The sequence below is a fragment of the Saccostrea cucullata genome, unplaced genomic scaffold (assembly GCF_032062105.1).
Source record: "Saccostrea cucullata isolate Sc308-1 unplaced genomic scaffold, CSIRO_AGI_Scuc_v1 ctg973, whole genome shotgun sequence".
Taxonomy (NCBI): Eukaryota; Metazoa; Mollusca; class Bivalvia; order Ostreida; family Ostreidae; genus Saccostrea; species Saccostrea cuccullata.
Window position 1 is genome coordinate 499,285 of NW_026935523.1, and position 8,579 is coordinate 507,863.

Here is an 8,579-nt window from a genome sequence, read left to right on the forward strand (position 1 = left end):
GGTTCTGGTGTTAGGGAGGGGCTCAATTGATTATATAGTGAAATTACTTGATTTCTTTGAAAATCTTCTTCTCTGCTCCGAGGTATAAAATAAACTAACTTAGTGCATAATTATAATGTGCAAGAGTGCTTCTACCAAAATTGTGAATTTTATGGCCCCAGGGTCAAGGATTCTGGTGTTATGGCGGGGCTCTATTGATTATATAGTGAAAATGCATGATTTCTTTGATAATCTTCTTCTCTGATCCTAGGTATTAAATAAACTTACTAAGTGAATAGTTATGATAAGCAAGAGTGCCTCTACCAAAATTGTGAATTTTATGGCCCCAGGGTCAGGGGTTCTGGTGTTAGGGCGGGGCTCTATTGATTATATAGTAAAATTGCATAATTTCTTTAAAAATCTTCTTCTCTGCTCCTAGGTATTAAATAAACATACTAAGTGCATAGTTTTCATGAGCAAGAGTGTCTCTACCAAAATTGTGAATTTTATGGCCCCAGGGTCAAGGGTTCTGGTGTTAGGGCGGGGCTCTTTTGGTTATATAGTAAAAATGCATGATTTCTTTGAAAATCTTCTTCTCTGCTCCTAGGTATTAAATAAACTTTCTAAGTGCATAGTTATGATAAGCAAGAGTGCCTCTACCAAAATTGTGAATTTTATGGCCCCAGGGTCAAGGGTTCTGGTGTTAGGACGGGGCTCATTTGATTATATAGTGAAAATACATTAAAACTTTGAAAATTTTCTTCTTTGCTCCTGCGTATTAAGCAGATGAACTACCTATATAGTTATGTGTATCTTCCAGAATTGTGAATTTCAAGGCCCCAGAGTCAGGGGTTCCATAGAGGGGGGGGGGGGGGCGCTGTATGTATATACTGAAAATACAATATATATAATGAATTGTTTGAAACCTGCTCCTTGGTATTAATCAAATATTTTTGAAAAGCAAGAATGCCTGTACAAAAAGTGTTCAATGTGTAGATCTAGGCCTATGGGTCAGGGGTTCATGTGTGGTAGGGACACTACTGATTATTGCTGAATATTACTGATTAGTTCAAATTCATTTTTTGTTCCCCTACCCTACCTTTGGGTATTAAGTAACCAAACTAAGCAACTGCTAAGTGTATACTTATGATGACCAATGGACTTGCAGCTCTTTCAAAATTGTGAATGCCATAGCATCTTGCTGAAAATATGAATCAAATTCAATCACTGGAAAGTTGTTGCATAATGCTCAGGTGACCCATAAGGCCCATGGGCCTCTTGTTGTTTTTACACATTTAATTTACTAAATATTTCTTTTTTAGTTCGACCATAACTTTGAAAACGCTGGTGCAAGCAGCACAGCCCCCCCCCCCCCCCCTTCTAAAAGAAAAAACATCGCTCATATATTTGATCAATTACATTGTAAGAAGTGCCGGATCATTGTTTTGAAGTTAACATCACCAGTAAAGTGCAGGGTGCATGTAGATTTTTTTTCAAACCTCATTAATACAATATTCTTTCTCAATCATAGATGGCATTTGCAGAGGATCATGATAATTTGATATTTGGAAGTGCAACCCGTACTGTTGTCTGTTGACTTCCTTTTTTATCTCTGTAAAATAACCTGTAAAAAGCCATTTCCCACAAATGAAGTTTCTTTCTCTACCCGTCTGTTCACTGCATATGATTTTTTTTTAATCAGGATTAAAAGAAACTTCGACATTTTTATTTTAAGATTTACCCGCCCTCTCATAACCCGACTATAAGAATGAAAAATTAAAAAGGATGAAAAAAAAATTAACTACGGGTTTTTTTTTTCATAAAATCCTAAAATGATCATTAATTTGTGACTTTATTAATTTTATTGGGGGAAGGGAGGGGGGGGGGGGTATGGCGTACACACATCACTCGGAGCTCCTTGGATGGCTCGTATGTGTTTGAATGGAGTGTAGCGGAGTAAGCCAAGGATTGCCGGTTGTGCACATTATGCATAATGATCTGTTTATCACAAATAATTCAAACTTTTGCTTGCAGTCACAATCTACCGTGAACAGCATGTATATTGTACACTGTTTATTGTTTGGATTTTCAGGATCGAGTAAAACCTATTTCACACCATCTTTACTTAAATTGTCTGGTTCTCCTTGACACTGAATATGAATTTAATTGATTATTCAATTTACATTTATGTGAAACTATGTATCAACTTCTATATTACAGCAATGTTTAGATTGGACATCTGTAAGGTACCGGTAAAATGTCACCCGGGACCCTTGACTTGTTCAATATTGAATGAAATATTGCATGAAACAACGTACAAACACGTGAATAAGGTGGCGCATAAAAACAGATCATACATTTCAGTTATATTTTAAAAAATTTACTATACTCTGAAAGTCGAATTTAACATCTGACTTCGAATTGATTGTGTTGCATTAAGCCAAGATATATAGGTAACTTTTTTTTATAGAGCTGAACAAATTTATTTCCTAATTATTTTAACATGTTTAATATGCGAATAAAAACATTTTTGTTTCTTTTTACAAAATTGTAAAACATTCACATTTTTATCTTTTAAAATTTATACCACTGCAAGCACCGAAGTAACGCGACTTTGTTCTAAATTAATTTTTAAAAGTCATGCATCCGTTTTACTGGAGGGGGTGGGGTCATTGGTTTTAAAAAAAACATTGCAAATCAAAAAAAAAATGACAATGAAAAAAATATTTTATTAAACTTATTATATCACAACAAATAAAAAAATGAACGCAAAATTAAAATCAGTAGGGACTAACATTATTCATGTTTTCGGCTGTTTAGGCCTTTATAGTTAAAGTTTAATTTGGGGTAAATAGGTAATGTGTCTAATTGTGTTTTTATTTAATATATTTTTTAAAATAATGATTTAAAATGCTTTTTGTGAATATTTTCTATCGTTTTACTCACATACCAATCAATAGTATAAACGTAAATAGTATGCAAACGATTTGCTTCCTCGGGTCTTCTTCGTTAGATCTTTAGCGTAGGGCTCAAAACGAAAGGGTTCTACTCCAAAAATTTTTGTATTATTGCACAGCAATGAATCCTCATCAAAACTTGACGATCCACAAGATATTTCTAGCGATTCTTTTTCTAATGGACTATCAGAATTATCCGAAACAGCGTTTTCTGTCATTATTTACCTCTCACTTGAGGGAAGTGACACATACTTGTGACGTCATTGAACTTGATTGCATTTAAACCGGAAGTGACATTGTCAATCATTATCGATCGTTTTTACAGGTGCAAATGCAGACGTTCAACATTGATTATCTTTGAAACGGCGGTACCGATTTTAGTCGGGTTTTCGCCAATATGTTTTATAAAGCAGGTTTAGTTAATTACGTTGATGGGTAAAAGTACCGTGGCCTATCTTTAAGTGCGAGCGATATAGCTTTATTATTCAATAAACGGCCATGTCGTTTCAAAGCGGGAATGGGCTTAATCAACAAAGGAATCTTTTTAAGGAAAGGAAAAATAAAATAAAATTTTTGTACCAGAATCTACTGCGACACGGGATATAGGTTTATAAGGTCTCATTTGAGGAACCAGTCTTAAGGTCTCAAAGAAGGAATAAGGAAAAAGCTCTTAAGGAATATAGTGAGAGTATAAGAAATCCGCGTAATTTTCTACCCGCGGATTAAAAAGAAATAGAGATTTCAATGAATTATGATTCTGGAAAATAGTACGTCTACAGTATTATTCTAAAGATAAACAACAGTTTGTGTGGCCAGGTCAATATGCAAGATCACCATAATTAAAGTGAAAATTTAATTTCAGCCCTTAGAATCAAAACACCCTTAGGTGATACAGATTCAAGCATTTTAAAATAAGGAACCATGCCTTCTATCGAGGCTAGACATTTTTAAGTAGAGTTGTATATAAACAATTTTTAGGTCATTTGAAAAAGAAATAGTTTGTGCAAGACGCTGTTATAATATTTATTACAAATATTTAATTTTTTAGCTCTATTGGTCAGAGACCAGAAGAGCTTATGCGATAGTAATGCGTCCGGCGTCCGTCCGTCTGTCTATCTGTCTGTCCGTCCGTCTGTCTGTAAACAATTTTTCAAAACGCTACTCCTTCTACAGTTTTGGTCTTGTTTCAATATTACTTGGCACACGAGTAGACTACATTAAGATACATAGAATAGTGCATCGGTTTTTGATTTCGATGAACGATTTTGCCATGGTTACTAAAAATAGAACTCTGTGAAATTCCTTTAAAACGCTATTCCTTCTACAGTTTTGGTCTGATTTCAATATAACTTGGCACACAAATAGACTACACTAAGATACAAAGAATAGTGCATTGGTTTTTGATTTCGATGAATGGTTTTACCATGGTTACTAAAATTAGAATTTTTGTGAAATTCCTTCAAAACGCTACTCCTTCTTAATTTTATTCTGATTTCAATATTACTTGGCACACAAGTAGACTACACTGAGATACATAGAAAAGTGCATCGGTTTTTGATTTCGATGAACGGTGTTACCATGGTTACTAAAATTATCATTTTCTGTGAAATTCCTTTAAAACGCTACTCCTTCTACAGTTTTAGTTTGATTTCAAAATAAGTTAACACACAAGTAGACTACAGAAAGATACATAAAATAGTGCAATGGTTTTTTTATAAGTACAAACCAGTAGAGCTACAGTCTCAACAGAGACTTCTTGTTCCTTTATATTCTATATCAATATTTTTAATTACAGTGTATTAGGCATTAATGCGGCAAAGATTTTCAAGCGTCGAAAATGTTTTATTTCTGAAAAAATTACGTTAAGGAAACAACGGTGTAAATATCTAAAGACATGAAAAAGACCATAACATATTTTATTTAGGTATTGTAGAATCAAAATGTGTATCACAAATTTAGGCTTGTGAAAATTTTTGAAAGTATCTTTAACACAAGGTTAGGGAGATAACGAACAGTATTCAATCTCAAAGTCCATTAAATAATATACAAAACTAGTGCTAATTGTAACGGGAACCGTTACAGATGTTCCCCAAACGCTCCCCAACTCCCTTTATGTGCCATATTCCCTGTAAGCCTCATTAAATAAGACAAACTCTGTGCATTTTTGAATTTAACAACATTTTCCCAGAAGGATACCAATATTCAAATTTTAGCATTGCACTCAAGTGAATGCATGTGCGTTATGACCATATCATCTTGTCTACACTAGGCCTATCTATATATTTTGATATACTGTATATTAAAGCATTCAGTCCAAAAGTAATAAAAATCACTCATTCAAATGTATTTTTAATTTTACTCATTCCAAATGCACGCACATCCGTGCACGTGCATGATGATCATACCTTCTTGTAGGAGTCCCTTACATCTATCTATGTTCTAAATCCCATCCTGTTTGGTTGAAAACAAGGGAGTTATAACCATTTCAAGTTTCAGCCAATCAGATTGCAGCACACGTGCATGCGCGTGATTTCATGAATTTTTTGAATATCATATTGTGGTATATCCTAATTCATGACTATATTTTAAGTTTCAAAGAATTTCGTCAAAAAACAAAGGAGATATAGCCATTTAAAGTTTCAGCCAATCAGATTGCAGCACACGTACATGCGCGTGATTTCATGAATTTTTTCTATATCATATTGTAGGATATCATAATTCATGACTATATTTTAAGTTTCAAAGAATTTCGTCGAAAAACAAAGGAGATATAGCCATTTAAAGTTTCAGCCAATCAGATTGTAGCACGCGCACATGCGCATGCTTTCATGAAAATTCTTATATATCATGCTGTAGATCTTCATAATGTAGGATTATGTTCAAAATTTCAAAGGATTATGACGAGAAACAAGAAAGATATTGAGACTTTAGTTTCAGCCAATCAGAGCAAAGCGCACGTGCATGCGCGTGAGATCTTGCTATTTTGACCATGCTATCTTGTCTATACTACTAAAGTATCATTACATTATGAGTTTCAAAAAATTTCATCAAAAAATAGAAAAGTTACGGCAATATCCATTATATTGGTCATTTTACGTGTTGCACGTGCGCGCTCTTGCAAGCACGTGCACGCAAAATGACCTTCGTTTGGCAACTCTACATAACATGCCTACTAACCCTAAAAAGGTTTCACCTAAGTCAGATGTGTAGTTTACAAGATCACTCGTGGACAAAATTTTCCCAGGAAGAAGAAAAATAATAATAATAATAATAATAATAATAATAATAATAATAAGAAACAGAGTAAAAACAATATGTTCCCCAACTTCGTTTGGGGAACATAATAAGAGCAGAGCAAACACGAACCTCCAAAACATCAGAGGTGGGATCAGGTGCCATGGTGGAGTGATCATCCCCTGCCGACCAGTCACAAGACCAGTATGTTATGGCAAAATTTTATGCTTTTTGTAAAAAAACGCCAATATTTTATTAACACAATTTTCTTCTTATGTGTATAATGTCACATTATACATATACGTATTATCATCTTTGAGTAGATTGAATTTATTTATTGTAGCTTTGCGTGCTACAAAAAGTTGAAAATTACAAAAAAAATAAACCTACTTGTTTTTATGAATTTTGTAGATTATTTTGAATTAAAACAAAATTACATTATATATCAAAGAATTATAGACTTTGCAATTAAGAAAATAAGCTTAAGATGCAGATTTAGGTTTTTCCAATAGCAATTTTTTCGAACAGGAAAGAGTTTCATACATGTAATTAGGGGACAAAATACCGTAAATCTGGAAATTTTATACGTCGATTTTATTTTGCGAATTCGGGTCAAAATGGTGTTGATTAATTTTTACGTTTCAAAATTTTGCGAATTACCACTGCTTTGTTTACATTTTATTATTGGTAATTTATTTTTAAGAAAAATATTTTTGCGAATGCATTGAACTCGCAAATTTGCTAAAAATTTATCTAAAGCAAAATTTTCCAGATTTACGGTAATTAGAGCCCCCCTCTCTTTTGCTGAAAGTAAAGGCTTAAGTTCTCATTAACATTATTAATAAAATTTTCTATCCTTACTTCCAGAAACTTTGAAAAAACCTCTTAATTATGAAGTTGAAAGGTTCTAAAAAAAAAAAAAAAAAAAAAACAGAAATTCAGAAATTATAGCATGAAATGTAAAGTTTCAACATTTTAATTATTTTTAAGCTTTTGCAATACAACAGGGTCAAACATTTCTTTAACTTAGAAGACTTTTAATTTTAGAGAAAAAATTTGAAAGGTCAAAAGACGGACAAAAAATGATATCCATATTTTCCTGTCATTTTTGCATCTTTTTCATCTTTGACATATGTACCTTTATGAATACCTCGTTTATTGAAAATAAGAAAATCGTATGTAAGATATAGAACTTAATTTTGGGTACGGATTCATTGTTTACATCTTTATCCAATTTGTTTTTTTTTTTTTTTTTGCCCCGCCATTACTTTAAAAAAACTTAGAATATATGAGCGCAATTAGATAAAATAAAGATAATAGAGATAACAAACATTTATCATGCTCAAAGCCCCATTTAGATATCACAAATTGGGTGTAGAGCAAACATGGACCCTAAAAATTTACCAGAGCTGTGATCAGGTGCCACTATATCTAAGCGATTGATGATTACCTGGATTGACTTTTCATAACCTTCTGACCTGTCTTGATTACAAACTTTTTTCTATGCATGTCACGTGCTTTACATTTGTCAAACTTGCCCAGTTACGTGAGGTCGATACTACTTATCAACTCATATTGTAGCAATTTACACTTTGCTTATACAGTGTATATCCATATACTGATTGTAGATTGATAGCTTTGTTAATTGTTGTGGATTGGTATGAAATTAGTTGCAGTTCAAAATGAATACGGTATTCCTGAACAATAACCGAAAGAATTATTTGGGTTAAGATTGTTATATCTTACCTAATATGAGGCATGTTGTATAAAACAAAATTAAATAATCTTTTCATTTTAGAGTGGACCTCTTATTGGGTTGAGATGACTTTCAAGAAAATGCTCAAACAGCGAGAAGATGCAGAATATGAAGATAGAATGAAAGAACTAATTAAATATCTCAATATCGAGACTTCTCATTATCAGTCAGATCAAGGATACCACACAGAAAACAACGAATTCGTGGATGTCATTCAGAGGATAAATTATCTGGACTGTTCAGGACTTGAGCAGCAGAGTAATAGTTTTGACCCATTCTTTCTTTCAAGTGTTGATGATTTTAATGTACGGATCGCAAACTATGAAGTCTTCAGAAAGATGGGATCTTGGAAAAGTCGACTTATCTTATCAACCTTATTCTCTGCATATACAAAAGAAACATTATTACAGTTTAAGCCTAGAAACATTACATTTATGATCCGCCGGTGCCTAGAATACGCAATTGAAAACCAAAACCACATATTGGTCATAGAACTTGTGAGGTCTTACATTTTTGATTTTGATCTTCATTTGAGCAAAGTTTTTGTAGAGAAAGAAATAAATTCTGTTGTTATGGACACATTCTTGACAACGGCCAAATATAGTATTTTTAAACAATACCCAAGGCTTAAACAAAATTTTGTTAGACTATCA